Source organism: Tamandua tetradactyla, chromosome 4 (assembly GCF_023851605.1).
Source record: "Tamandua tetradactyla isolate mTamTet1 chromosome 4, mTamTet1.pri, whole genome shotgun sequence".
Classification (NCBI taxonomy): Eukaryota; Metazoa; Chordata; class Mammalia; order Pilosa; family Myrmecophagidae; genus Tamandua; species Tamandua tetradactyla.
The window spans coordinates 40,846,048-40,861,640 of NC_135330.1; the positions used below are offsets into that span (position 1 = coordinate 40,846,048).

At 36.9% G+C, this 15,593-nt stretch overlaps 1 pseudogene; it reads right to left on the bottom strand.

The window, feature by feature from the left end:
- Positions 1 to 3,361: 3,361 nt before the first annotated feature.
- Positions 3,362 to 15,298, bottom strand: LOC143680217 (mortality factor 4-like protein 2; annotated as a pseudogene).
- Between the last annotated feature and the right edge of the window lie 295 nt (positions 15,299 to 15,593).

The following is a 15,593-nucleotide window of genomic DNA, read 5'->3' on the forward strand; positions in this document are numbered from 1 at the left end:
AAATTTTAAAATTTTTTAACACTGAAAAGTTGGATTAATTTGGCAAAGGAAACTCAGAAAGAGCAGCCAGTAATTCTGAAGGAAAACCAGGAGAGGGTAATGCCATGAAAGCCAAGAGAAGTGAAGGGAAGAAAGAGGTAGTAACATGCATAAAACGCTGCTGGAAAGTTGAGAAATAAGAGGACAGAGAAGTATCTATTGAATTTAGCGAAATGCAGGTCAGTGACATAATAAGATTGGAATCCAAATTGGGGTAGGTTGAAGAATAAATTGAATAAGAAAGTGGAGATAAGTTCTGAATAGGTATTTACTAAAGGAATGCAAAGATTCAGAGAATTAAGGCAGAATTTTTTTTACTACTCTATAGTTCAATTTTTCCAACTTGAAAATAGATGGAAATGATGAAGAAATATATTTACTGACAAAGAAGGAAGTCAAAACATATTGTGAGTGAAAAAAGGAGTTTAAAGAAAAACATGTAATGTATATGCCATTTTTACAAAACTGTATACATATATTAATGTATTTGTATGTAGAAAGATGTCTGAAAGGATTGTAATAAAAATATTAGGAATAGTTAGCTCTGGAGGTTGATTTTCAGGTGATTTTTATACTATTTATATTTAGCAATCTTTACATTTTAAACGTGAAATGGTAAAGCTAAAGAAAATAAAATAAACAAAACCATGTGAAAATAGATAATGTTTTCTTTCCCAAGGTAGGGCAAAGTTTATTGTTTGCAAAGTATTAAGTCTCAAAATAAAAGTGGCTTACATGGGAAGGAGTCTAATGTGGCTTATTGAACCAGAGCCCATGAGGGTCCATGTTAAAGCTGACCTTTCTAGTATTTCAGAGTAAAAAAATCAGCCTACATTTAATTGTCTTTGGTCCTTCCATAAATTTCCCTATTTCCCTATAGGGCTTCAACAGAATCTACCTCTATCTCTGCTTTGTCAATAGAAACAGTTCCACTCTGATCCTTTTCATTAAGTGGCTTTCTTTGGTTCTGGGTTTGAATTATCGTGCCTGTCACATGCTGCCTCCTTTCTCTTATTCTGAACTTTATCTGGAGAATGCTGAGTCCCAGCTCAGCGTCAGTTTTCAAGCAAACTTCCTGCCTGGCTCTGCAGGACAAATGCTACTGTGCCGGTTTCTTATGGCTTTGTGCCACTGTATCTGCAGTGGCCGATTGGAGGCATTGTGTCCTGGTGCCCTCTGCTGCCCTCTGCCACTTGCCCAGCAGACCTTGGCTTACATCCTGTGCTCCATCTTTCTTTATGATTGTCCGTTTTTGGATCAGAAGTGCTTTATAAGAAACCAATAACTGTGCTTATTTTTGGTTTTTGGGATGAGAATCTTAAAAGTATTAAAAAAAAAATCACAGCATAATTTTTCCAATGGTTTCCTTGTTTTGTAAAGGTCACCTGAAGGTGAAGAGGTTGAAGGACGTTTTTCTTGGGCTGCTCATTCTACCTTAAAGGCTTTTCCTTCATTTTTCTCCTTCGATAGTACAGCTCTATCTTCAAGGTCCAGCTGAAGTCCCAGCTCCTCTAGGAAATCTTCTTTATCATCCTTGCCCTAGGGATTTCCCCTTCTCTGGGCTCTGGTAACACTTTATGTCTGCCTTCATTTTTTAACACTTAGCTTGTGCTGCCTTCTGTTAAGGACAAACCTTGCCTCCCCAAATAGACCAGCAGCTTTGTACATTCACTCACTCATTTATTCAAAGCGCAGGCTCTAGAGTCAGGGCCTTGGAACCTGGTTTTCTCACTGGTCAGCTGTATGACTGTGTTCAAGCCACTGGCTCTTTTTATACCTTGGTAGAGAGGATAATAATACTACCTCCCTTTTAAAGTACTTGGGAGGGGCAAATGAGATAATCTATATAGAATATTTAGTACAGAACCTAGCACATAGTGCTCAATAATTGTTATTTCTTATTGTATTTATTTATCAACGTTTAAAAGAACTGGAGAAACGGTTCAGAAACAGGTAATATTCTACAGAAACTGTTTTTTGCTCTAATAGAATTTACATTCTAGCATTTAAAAGCTAATTACTCCATTGCTGCCTATCATAGCTTGTCAAACTCCAAACAAAACCATTTCTGCCAATCCTAAAGGATACCTAGGAAGTGGTCTATATAATGTTATATAAGATTCTACAAAGGTTCCATGCACTAGGGTTTTTCCAGAAAACTACAACTTCCAGATGGGTTTCTGGACCAGATAAGTCCTGAAATGCAGATGGACCAGCCTCTCTAGAACATTAACTAGTTCCATGCCCCTATCCCATATTATGGACAGCCCCTTCCAACTGAAAAAGTTAGAATGGGCATAGGCCAAATACCCCTAAAGCGTGGAAGAAAGATCAGAAGTGATGGTGGAGTCATATAGAGAAGGTAGGCTTTAACAGTTGAGTGTGATTGCTGAATCATTGTATTATACTTCTTTTACTCTCTAGTATCTTAGCGCAGCTAGAAGTAAAAACTTAAAATTGTGGAATTGTAACCCATACCAAACTCTGAAATCTGTTCTACAGCTAATTGTTGCGATATCCTTTGAAATTTATTGCTTTTTTGTATATATGTTATTTTCACAAAAAAAGAAAAGAAAAGTAGGTTGTGATGATAAATGCACAGCTATCTAATGATATTGTGAACCATTGATTGCACACTCTGTGTGATTACACGGTATGTGAATATATAATAAATTATATCAATAAAAAATAAAGATCAGGTTTGGGGTGGGAGGTGAAAGGGGGTTTTATCTTTTAGGTTGTTATTTCAATCTTTGTTTAACCAAGGACACACTCATATGTATACGTTTTTTATTTAAAAATGTTTTTAACAACAACAAAAAAGCTAATTACTCAATTATTTATTTCATTATCACCCTTTTAGATGAAATGAAGAAATACAGAGTATATGAGAATTTCACCTGGAGGGGTAGAGAACGTTCCTTGAAGAGAGTGATAAATGAACTTAGATCTGAAAAAGGAAGTGGTGGGATCTGTGAATGGTGGGAGGAGCATTCCAAGTGAAGGGAAAGGCATGTCTGGGAACTCAGGGCGGGGGGCTGGTGGATCTGAGGAACTAACGGCCAGTGTGGTTGGAGCACAGTGGTCTAATGACGCGAGAGCTCCGTGAGAGCCAGACCTGAGTTTTCCTAATATCTCATGCCTCTCTATTAAGAAATCCAATTTTATTTGTTAATGATTCCGTTTACATAGTTAAAGCTAGTTTATCTGATTCTCTTAGGCACCGAAAAAAAAAAAAGCGGTTTTATCAGTGAGAGGCCAGTCAGGAAAACAAAAGGGACATTGGGCATTTCAAGAGTGAGAATTTAATATGAGACACTGGTCAAACAGATACTGGAGAAATGAGAAAACCAAAGATGGGATGCTGAGATGACAAAGGGAGAGCAAGTGTAAGCAGCAGCTCCCTCTCCAGAGAACAGTCTTCAGCTCTGTCGCCGTGGCCTGGCTCCCACATCTGCCCAGGGGAGCCAGGGCAGGGGTTGCGGAGGGTAGGGGGTGGGGCGGGAACGTGGAGCAAAGAGCACTGGGGAGACTTCCCAGCCCCCGCGGGTACCTGTTCCTCTGGGCGGGCACATTCAGGTGAGTTCTAAGAATAATGACACATAGCAGGGACTGAAGTCAGCTGCTGATCCCAGGGTGGAGGGCAGTTGCTAAGGCGATGACAGGAACACGAAAAAAGAAGAAAGGAGCCACCTTTCCGTTTCCCTCTAGTGGCCAACATCGGTGGAAAGTTATGGAAGCAGCAGGAAAAACAAATGTGGTTGGTAGAGTTCTAACCCCAGCATCACATAATAAAATGTAGAAGAGTGGGCAGAAGATGTTTATATTTATAATGGGTTTTATAGGAAAGCTATCCAGTATGGGAAGATAAGAATAAAGGAAGAGGTGGGCAGAAATAATCAGATATCTGGGATGACATGGCTTTACTTTGGATAGCATCTGATTCTCTAATTTCTGCCCTTCAATGTACAATAATTTACTTTGAGAGTGTTTGCAGATAAAATATGCTGTTGACACTTTCTATCGGAGTCATGAAGATTAATTCCTCTGGTTATGCAGAAATGTAGGAAAATGCTCTTTATATATTTATGCCATGCCAAGCTCTGAGTTGGAAATATATGCATAAAATATTTAAAAATTATTGACAAGGAACAAAATTTTGTAAGATGTCACTGTTGGGCTTAAAGCGGTTTAAAACTAGGATACAGACGCATGAAAAGGAGGTTATCAGTGGTTATATAGATTGGCTTCAGCTCCTAAAGAGTCTTGCCAGTTAATATATCTCTTGCCTGCGCACTCTGGGAAAAGCTCTTCTTTTCTACATTTTCCTTGGTGGTTGGTTGCAGATGTCCTGGCATTTGGAAATCACATGTGCCTTTTCTAACAGTCTTTGCCCTTGGTTTTAACTGTCTGATGAAGCCTAGCAGACGTAGTAGGTCTGCTCTACCCAGAGACCCTTTTATTATTCTCCGCACCAGAGTCCCATGCTATGAAAGATTTTATCACCTAAACCATAAATAGGTTACAAATCATATCTCAATATTTAGGAGTTAAAATATTTAAAAAGTTAACCACAAACTTTTGACACTAAGTGAACTGAATTCCAAACAGAAACAAATAAATGTGTGATGTTTTAAATCATCCTGAACAGTTCTAACAAAGACAAAAATGTGATTGTCATGAGATATTTTAGAATATTAGAAGTAACTGCACAGTTCCGTCTACTACTGTTAAGTACCTCAAGAGACACAGTTTTAGGTTTAATTTAAACTTTTTTTTCTCATATGACTATATTAAAAGATGTGTTTGCATGGCATATCTAATGCAGAACTGTCACTTTGGACCACTTCCTCTTGGTTAAGGATAATACTTGAGTTAGGTACTTTAGTTCCTTCATTTCAATTCCCATATTTCTCCAAAGTTAGTGAAATAAGTACTTTGGTGTACAAGGAGCTATTCTGCAAAACTTTCATATAAAAAGAGCATTGAACTGTCATGTATCGGGCGGTAGGATGGTGGCTCCGTGGCAGGATTTTCATCTGCCATACTAGTATGCCAGAGACCCTGGTTTGACTCCCAGTGCCTGCCCATGCAAAACAAACAAAAAAACATGTCATGTATCATTCAAATTGACTCATCTGTCTCATTCATTTTCTTGAAATAATCCCTTGTTATTGTCTGTAACAATTGAAGCTTTGTTGTTTTGTTTCACCTGCTTTCCCAGTTCTGATTTGCAGCATCAGAAAACAATAATCACCTTAGTGAAAGAGAATTCCTGGGGATCAGAGTGCATGGGCGGTTTAGTGGTAGAATGCTCATCTACCGTGAAGGAAATCTGGGTTCAACACCCAGCCCATGCACACACACAAAAAAAAAACCAACAAAAAAATAACCATGCAAAAACCTGTGGATCATTATTCCATGGCCAGTCCTAGTTGGCCATTGATCCATCAATAATGCCATGTGCTTTGATTCTGCTGCTTAAATCAACACAAACTAGAATTATCGACTGTCACAAATATAAGGTCTGATATATTGTCAACTGTAAGACAAAATGCATTTTTATCAGGATTAAAAAAAGATGGAGATAACTATACAATAAACAGTTATGTATGTATATTTCTAAAAATGTACATTTGTGGTGGTATCCTCAAAATGTACCCACATATCAATTTTTTTTGGGGGGGGGTGCATGATCTGGGAATCGGACCCGGTCTCCTGCATGAAAGGCGAGCATCCTGTCACTGAACCACCCGTGCACCCTCAATTTTTAAAAATAAACTATCCTTTATTTTTGTTTTTGTTTTCTCTGTTCATAATGCTGTTTATGTGAGAAACAGAAAAAAGAACCCAAAGAGCAAACATAAAAAATCTTTGATGAGACTCAGAACTCTTTCTACCCCTTTAATCAATATACATTTGCTACTTCTTCATAGGTTCAGTTATGAGTTTGAGAAACTGATCTTCTAAAGTTAGCTCATTTCTTCTGGGTGCTTTGCCTTCCATTAGGATACGATGTCATAAAGTGCATAGGTAGTGCCTTGATTATGCTATACAGTTGTGTAATTTAACATGAATACATTAAAATGTAACTCTTATTAACATAGTAAAACATAAGCATTAGCTAGAATTAATAAACATTATTACTATTTTTTTTTGCATGGGCAGGCACCAGGAAACGAACCCGGATCTCCAGCAAGGCAGGCAAGAACTCTTGCCTGTTAAGCCATTGTGGCCACCCATGATTACTATTTTTAAAGTACCAGATTTAAAACAAGATTAAAAGATGTTCGCCTGTCATGCAGGAGATTTGGGTTCGATTCCTGGCCCATGCATGCTACCCCACCCCCAAAAGAAGTTGTTAATGAAAACCTAGGTACAATTCTGTACCTTTGTTCGTGATCCTTAGTTGTTGTCAACTGCATTTCAACTACAGTCTATTTCCAGTCTGGAAAGGAGCCCATCCTCAATGGCCAAAGATGCTTTTGGGCTTTTCCACTATATTGAGACTTTTAATCACTTCACTAGGCAGTCCTTTATTTATGTTATGAGATTTAACTTTCCTACAGACATAGTCTTTTGATTGTTCTTAGCTTCCTTAATTAGTAATACGTAGTTCTCACTATCTAAGTTCTGTATCTCTTGCTTTCTCCTAAATGGAGTAGAAAATTGTCCTTTGATTCACAAAGCTGTGGTTGATGAAAGAAATTATAGGTATGATGTGCCTTTTCACAGCAGCAGCACACCTAACTTGACATTCACATCAGAAAAACTCAGTAGTCTCATTATCCCCTTCCAAAGGAACACTACTCATAGCTTCTTTTCTTCTGTCCTGGGAAACTGCTTAGTTGTCTGCTTATAAAAGAAAATGTACATCAAATCAATTCCATACAACCCTCACATGCAAGATTTAATATATTTTCTTTTTGTTTTACCAAGTTCATAAATTCTAAGTTATAAATAAATTCTGATTTTACTTATATGGATATTATTTATATTTACATTTTCATACTGTTAATTATGTTTACTGTGTTGTCCAACCATCACCACCATCCATTATCAAAACATTTCCATCACCCCAAATAGAGACTCTGTATCTTTTAAGCCTTAATTCCTACCCCTACCCTTTCCCCTATATTCTAGATTCTGAGTCTGTTTGCTTATTATACATATTTCCTATCAGTGAGATCATATACTATTTGTCCTTTTGTGTCTGCTTTATTTCACTCAACAAGATGTCTTCAAGGTTCATCCATGTTTTCGCATGTAACTTTTAATGTAATTTTTTTACATTGAAGCTCTTCTAGAAAGCCAACAAAAAATACAAGATAGGCTCCAATACTAGGGAAAGTAATAACTAAGTATAATGGTACTTTTTGTGGCTTGCTAAAGTGAGCTCTTCACAATAGTTCTAAGTAGGGGGAGATGATTTTTAGGTAATTTTGAGGCAGGAAAATTTACACGGGAGCAAAGGAGACTCCTGGGACTTAAAGATCGAGAACCTGATCCCCCTCTTTTGAGTATTAATGTTATTAGGACATCTCAAGTATATAGAATTGATTCTAAGTGAAGTCTTCTGGCAGAGAGGATTCCAAACTCTCCTAAAAAATGTGCAGAACTGTTGTGCCAGTTTTAACAGCAGGGTTTGTGTTTTGGTGGCACAATATATGGATATGGTGGCATCTACTCTTGAGACAAGCCAGAAACATGCTTGGGTCATGTTTCAAATGCAATAACTAAGTAAGTTGATGGTGACCTAAAGAACTGCAGCAAGGACCAGTAAGAATACCACTGTTAGTAAAGAGCATCTGTATGGCTGAGTAGAACCAGTGGTTAGTTAATGCATGATGTGGTAATTTCTGAAGAATCATGATAATGGTCTCCGTACTTTATTATAGTTCTCACCACTTTACATTTGGAAGTAGGACTGACTGCTTTGAGATGAGTAAGCCTTAAGACACATATATTTCAGAAGAAGTAGGGTTTCCCAAAGGGAAATGCTGTTAATAAAGTAATCAGTTGGTATTATGAGGGAGATATAATCATATTTGTATTCCAAGCTGATTGTTTTAGTTTCCTGGCTGCTAAAGCAAACACCGTACAACGGGTGGTTTAAACAACAGATGTGTACTGGTTCACAGTTTTGAGACTAGGAGAAGTCCAAAATCAAGGCATCAACAAGGTGAAGCTTTCTCCCAGAAGACTGGGGTGCTGTGGGGCTAGATCCCCGGCCCTTGGCCTATCTGTCCCATGGCAGTGCACATGGTGGCCTCTCCTGGCGTCTCTGAGTTTCATTGACTTCTGGCTCCTTAGCATGGCTTCTTTTCTCCATGAATCTGAATTTTATTCTGCTTATAAAGGACCCTAGTGATAGTTAGGATTCGGTTGGGCCACACCTTACCTGAAGGTCTCTTTGAGAGGTCCTGCTTACAATGGGTTCATACCCATTAGAATAGATTAAGTTTAAGAACATGTTTTTCTGGTGTACATAATTCCAAGCCACCACATGATGAAGAAGGTAATATCAGTGACATGTATTTGAAAATATTTAAATAGTCTTACTTTATTCTGAACTTCAATAGAAGTTGTCTAGTTTTATAGAATTTATTATATATTACACATATTTTTGCATATAATATAGAACCTCATATAAATAAGTATTAGCTAAATAAATATTAAATTATGAAATGAAAAAATAAAATTAGGAATGTATAGAATATTTTAAATACTGAAAGAGTCATATAATTTGTTAATAAGTGATATTTATTTTACAAAAGAAAATGCCTTTTTTTTTTTGCAATTTAAGTTTAAAGTAATGGCTAATGTGTAATGACTTGGTTTGAGGACGTGGGCCTAAGTAAAAGGATAATAAATTCTTAGCTGTGTGACCAGAAATTCTAATTTATATATGTTTTACCTTTTTTTTTTAATTAGAAAAGTTAGGCTTACAGAAAACTCAAGCAGAAAATACAGAGTTCCAGTATACCACCCCTATTATTAACACTTTGCATTAGTGTGGTACCTTTGTTACAACTGATGAAAGAATATTATTTTAAGTGTGCTATAAACTATAGTCCATGGATTACATTAGAGATCACTGTTTGTGTCCTTCATCCTAAGCGATTTTTAAAATGTTATTCTAGTAACATGCATACAACCTAAAATTTCCCTTTATAACCACATTCAAATATATAATTCAGTGTCGTTAACTATATTCACAATATAGTGCTGTCAATAACACCATCTATTACCAAAACTTTTCCATTACCCCAAATAGAAACTTTGTACAATGTAAGCATTATTTCCCCATTCCCTATCCCCACCCTGACTTTGCTTATTCTAATTATTTCATCAGTGAGAAAATGGAATATTTGTCATTTGTGTCTGCCTTATTTAATGCAACATGATGTCGTCAAAGTTAATCCATGTTGTCATATATATATATATATATCAGATCTTCATTCCTTTTTACAGCTGAATAATATTCCATTGTATGTATGTAATACAATTTGTTTATCTATTCATCCATTGATGGACACTTGGGTTGTTTCCATCTTATATAATAATGGCAATTGTGAATAATGCCATTATGAACACTGGTGTGCATATATTTGTTCAAGTTCCTACTTTCAGTTCTTTTGGGTATATTACTTAGAAATAGGGATTACCTATTCATATGTTAAAGCTATACTTAACTTTCTGAGAAACTGCCAAACTGCCTCCCACAGCAGTTGCACCATTTTGCATTCCTACCAACAACCAAATGAGTGTCCTATTTCTCCATATACTCTCCAACACGGGTGATTTTCCTTTTTTTTTTTTAATAATAGCCATTCTAACAGTGTGAAATGGTATCTCATTGTGGTCTTAATTTGCGTTTACCTAGTGGCTGATGATATTGAGCATCTTTTCATGTGCTTTTTATCCATTGTATATCTTCTTTAGAGAAATGTCTACTCAAGTCTTTTGCTCATTTTTAAATTGGACTTTTTGTTGTTAGATTGTAGGATTTCTTTATATATCCTGTATATTAAGCCATTATTGTATTTGTAGCTTCCAAATATCTCCTCCCATTGTGTAGATTTCATTTTACTTTCAGGTAAAGTCCTTTGGTGCGTGAAATTTTTAATATTGATGAGGTTCCATTTATCTATTTTTTCTTTTGTTGCTCGTGCTTTTTGGTATAAAATCTTGGAAACTATTGTGTAACACAAGGTCCTGAAGATTCTTCCCTATGTTTTCTTCTAGGACTTTTATAGTTCTTGCTCTTATATTTTGGCCTTAGTTCCATTTTCAGTTGATTATTTTTATATGATATGAGGTAGAAGTCCATCTTTATTCTTTTGCAAATGAACGTCCAGTTTCTTCAGTACCATCTGGTGAAGAGACTATTCCAAAAAGTGGACTCAGCACCCTTGTCAAATATCAGTTGGCTGTAGATGTGAGAGTATATTTCTGAACTCTTAATTTGATTCCATTGGTCTATTTATGTATCTTTGTGCCAGTACCATGCTGTTTTGCTGAGTGTGAGTCCTCCAACTTTGTTCTTCTTTTTCAAGATGGCTTTAGCTACTCATTGTACCTTACCTTTTCATATAAATTTGATGATTGGATTTTCCATTTCTGCAAATAAAATTTGTGTATTATATATATGTATACAATATGTATAACTTATTTATATTTTGAGCTTGCGCTTTTATCATTTTTTTGGAAGTCTTTTTCTCTTGATGGTTTGATATCTTCGTCAGTTTTGTTTGTCTTTATATATTTTGCATGTATTCAAATATATTTCAGTGAATTTATTCTCAGTCTTTAATTTAAAAAGTTTTTATCTCATGCTTTTCATGAATCCATATCCTGTTAATGAAATAAACAAACAAATAAACAAATGTAGCAGAATGATCAGGTCTAGTAGTTACATTGCTGAAATGAATTATCTTCTATTTAATTATTTTTCAGCAAATATAGAAAAAAGAGAATAAATTCAGTGACACATGTGAGAATAGAGTAAGACATTAGAATGTGACACTGTTACTGATTATCCTGCAATATCCCTTGTCCTCTTCTTTGTTAGTAATAGAACCCCAGATTTTTTAATTGGCACGTTTGTTGAGAATAAAGACTTCACTTTCCATTCCCTTTTGTAGCTACATGGCCCTGTGCCTAATCTCTGATTAATGGTATGTGAGTGAAGGTGTATGACTTCCAGCAAGTATAGCCAAAGAGAGAGGTCACACACTTTCTCTCTTTTTCTCTCCAGTGGTTGGAACCATCTTGGATAAGGAGGTTAACTTGGAAATGATAGCCAAGTAGTACTTGTCACGTAAAACTCCAAACAAACCTTGGACTGTACCTCCGGATTTTTACATGAGGAACAAATAAATTCTTAATTTGTTTAAGCCATTCCCATATATTGGGTATTCTATTTCTTAAAGCAGAATGTAATCCCAACTGATACAAGAATTTTAGGGGGTTCATGCTGTTGTTTTTATTTTAAAGTGATATTATCCTTAATTCTGTGATCAGGGAGACCTCCTTAAAAATCTCCATCTCTAGACTGGGAAACATTCTCTGAGCAGATGGAATGTTGACGTGAGAACCAACATGCAATTTTATTGGGTAAACTTCTAATTATATCAGTTTCTCCATTCAAACTTTAAGAAAAGAGAAACATATATGAAATTGGTACTAATTTTTTTTTTTACTTCCCTTTTCTGAACAGAAGTGGGTTTCCCTTCAAACTACAGCTGCTTTCCCCTTTTTCTTTTTTTCAGTTGGAGAGTTTCTTGAGATAATTTTGATATTGTATTTTCTCAGTCCTAGGGAAATATAATATTAGTTTTATTTGGATTCACTTTGAATTTAATTTAAGTTCACTCTGTCCTAAGCTTTGCCATGGGGCTGCCATTCATTTTCTGCAATCTCTGTCATCCAACAACCAAAAATATGGTGGCCAACCAATGAAAGCTAGCTGTGGATGCCCAAAAGTTTCTTGAGCCATTGCTTCAGACTCTTTCTTCTTCTTAGCTTACTCTTACTCTGACTGACCTGTCTTTATAGCCATAACCTCAACTTTCTTATTACTCCCAGCCTTTTTGGATTTAATATTCATAATTGGTTTTCATGACATTATAATATTGGCTTACCCTAAATGATTTTTAGCTTGTTTTATTTCTGCCTTTCAAATGATAAGTTGGCTGGACCAAAGTTTCTCCCTCATTACCTTGGTTATTGATGAGGTTGGAATAGCTACTTTGGGGAAGTGGGGCTGGAAGTTGGAATTATGAGAAGAGCAGACAATTTGTCAAAGTCCCATTTGAGGAGAGGATTCATAGCTTTCATCAGAGGTGGAGCCAGTGAAAAATTTTAAGAAAGAAAGTAAGCTGGTAAGATCTGTGTCTAAAATTATGACTATAGTGGCCATATAGAGGATAGAATTGATAAGGAAGAGTTTAAGAAAGTAATAATGGTTATGTGGTGATTATGTGGACTGAACGAGAGATGATAAAACTTAAATTAAGGGATTTAACAGGTTTGATAGCAAGAAGATGAAAAATTTTAAAAGCTACCTAGGGATATAGATAAAAGGACCTAGAGAGAGATTAGATTTATTGTGAAGGGGAAGAAAAAAGATTAGAATGACTCCCAAGTTTATGGTTTGAGAAACCACTGTGAGATGGTGTCATTCCCTGAAATAGCAAGATAAAGGAACAAGCGTATGTTTTAGGAGGAAGATAATAAATTATCTTGGGACATGATCAGATTTGAGAATATCTGGGCCATCTGGATGACATGCCTCATAAGCATTTGAAAATACAACCCAGCAGGCAGGAGAAAGCTTTGGATGGTAGAAATAAATGTGGAAATCAACAGCATATGTGTGCTAGTTGAAGTCAGGGAAAAGGACAAGATCTTTGAGGGAAAACACATAGGAATAAGAAGGAATGAGTTATTGGTCAGGTATAGAATCATAGAGAATATCAAATCATGAGGTAGAAGAAGAGAATCCTGAAAAGAATTTGAGAAAGAGTGGTAAGAGAGTGTCATGGTCAGGTTCATGTGTCAACTTGGCCAGGAGGTGGTGCCCAGTTGTCTGGTCAGGCAAGTGCTGGCCTGTCTGTTGCTATAAGGACATTTCATGGCTCCTACATCCCGACAGTTGCCCAGTCAGACTTTCCTGAGAGTTTGTTGAGGACCTTCATTGGCACTGCCAGCTTGTGGCCTGCCTTATAGATCTTAGAGTCTTGTTTCCCCATGGTTGCCCAGCCAGGCTCTCCTGAGAGTTCACTGAGGACCTTCATTGCAGCTGTCAGCTCGTGGCCTGCCGTACAGACCTTGAACTCTACATACCCATGGTTATGTGATACATTTGTATAAATTTTATATTTACAGATATCTCCTGTTAATTCTGCTTCTCTAGAGAATCCTAGCTAATACAAAGAGGATGGAAAATTATGACGAAAAAAGGAGGGAATTATGTTTCAGGAAAGTAGTTTAAGCAGCTGTGGCATTCACAATGTTCAACACACTGGTTTTATTTTCCTCCTGAGCTTCAGGACAACTGTTTTCCAGTTTTCTAATGCATATACTTGGGACCATGGGGCTGAGCATTGGCCAATGAAAAGGTGTGGAAGTAATGTAGTCCTTTCCAAGCCAGGCCCCCAAACCTCCCTTTCTCTTCCATGCAGGATGGAGAGCCTTACAGGAGAGCTTCCTGGTCAGAAATATCTACATTGGACTTTGCTTAAGTGAAAAATATACCATCATTGTGTTAAATTGCTGAGATGTTGAGGTTATTTGTTTTAGCAGTTAGCACACCAAAATTGATACAAAGGAGATTTTTTCTTTGAAATTCAAAGAAAAAATTATTGAAGATCTAAAAAACAATTCCTAAAAGATTGACTTTTCCAGAAAACTGTAGCTACAGAATGCACTTGTGCCTTCATGTTAAAACATGCATTAGACACAAATACAAAAGCCAGAAGGCAAGCCATCATTGCTCAACAATCTGAGCAAAGATAAAATGCCTAAGGAACAATGTTGATGACTTACAAAGGAGGGTCTTTTTACTTTAAGTACCATAACAAAAAAGAGCACAAATAGATGAGTGTATTCAGTTGTATACATGGAATTGAACCTTTGGCACTAATCAGAGCATTTTGTCATACAGCATTAACACATATTATCAAAGTGCATAGAGTCAAAGGAATAGAACCAACAGCATTCAAAAGCAGCTTTGTCAATTAGGTCATAACACATTCTACAGCATGTCTCTCTGTTGTCCATCACTGAATATACTGGTAGCAATTTTGAAATGAAAAAAAAGGAAAAGAAAAAAGGAGCACACCCCCTTTTATTTTCTGTTTAAAATAAACATACAACCATTTTACTATATACTAACGGTTTCAAAGTACATTTGTACAAAAAAAGGACTAGGAACAAAAAATGTGTTAATGGAGATTCAAACATAAGTGGGTGTCCGCAGTGTCCCACAGCTTTCCAGGAATGCTCAGGAGGAGCCACTTCATAATCAGTGGCACTAAACAAAGTCGCAGAATTCTTTGCAAGATCCTTTAGGAAATCATGACGATGATTCAGTAATAAAGCAAGGCGCTTCTCACTCAGAGGTGTATAAACCAGCATTGCCCCAGTTCGTACAAATCATCTGAGTAGGTGTGTGGAGCCTCCTGGGACGTGAGGGCGCAGGGTGACCTGCAAGGGTCTCAGCATGCTGTGGTCTCAGATTTACAGAGTAGCCGAGTGCCCGACATCATCCCTGTCACAACTTCATTAACAGCATATTCCTTATTACCTGTGTTTCCTTGAGATTTCTTGTGATTTGCATAATCCTCTAGAATGTAACCCACATTCTTCTTGGCAGGAAGGTAAAAGCTGCCTGGTAATTAAGTCCCAGTCATCAACAAACCATAGGGTTTTAATTCTTCAGGAATCTTTAACTTCAGCTTTGTTCATGAATGTTTCCTTGTTTTCAACAGCAGGATCTACTTGGGCCCTTTTCTTCCAAGGAGGCTGAAGTGTCTCACTGGTACTGCCATCATCTCCATTTCCAGATGTTTTCTGTTTGTTCTTTTCTGTTTTCCCTTCAATATTTTTCAGCTGCAGACCAGATGTCATCTTTCCTGGGGCAGCCCCTCACATCCTCCCCTCTGCATATTGTTCCTGATCGGCTTTGTGAAATTCTCTCTGTTTCTGCAGATTGGTGTCCACATATTTGAGTACTCTGCTCTCTGGAGCCCATTCATCCCAGTTTTTATTTCAACCACTGGAATGTATAAAGTATTTCACTTGCTTGTCCTTTATGGCAACCTTTGCACACTTTGCCCCATAAAGCAGAGGCCCATGAAAGTACAGCACTTGCTTGGCCTCCTGGAATTCAGGCTTCGGGTCCTGCTTTGGTGCCATTTATAACTGATTTGCTACCTCCTCCTTCTCCCACCACCCCAACTGCAACAGAGTTTTACAAATATTTAAATTGGGATATGTCTTTGTAAATTGTACTTTTGGTATTTCTTTTAGACACACTTTTAAAAACA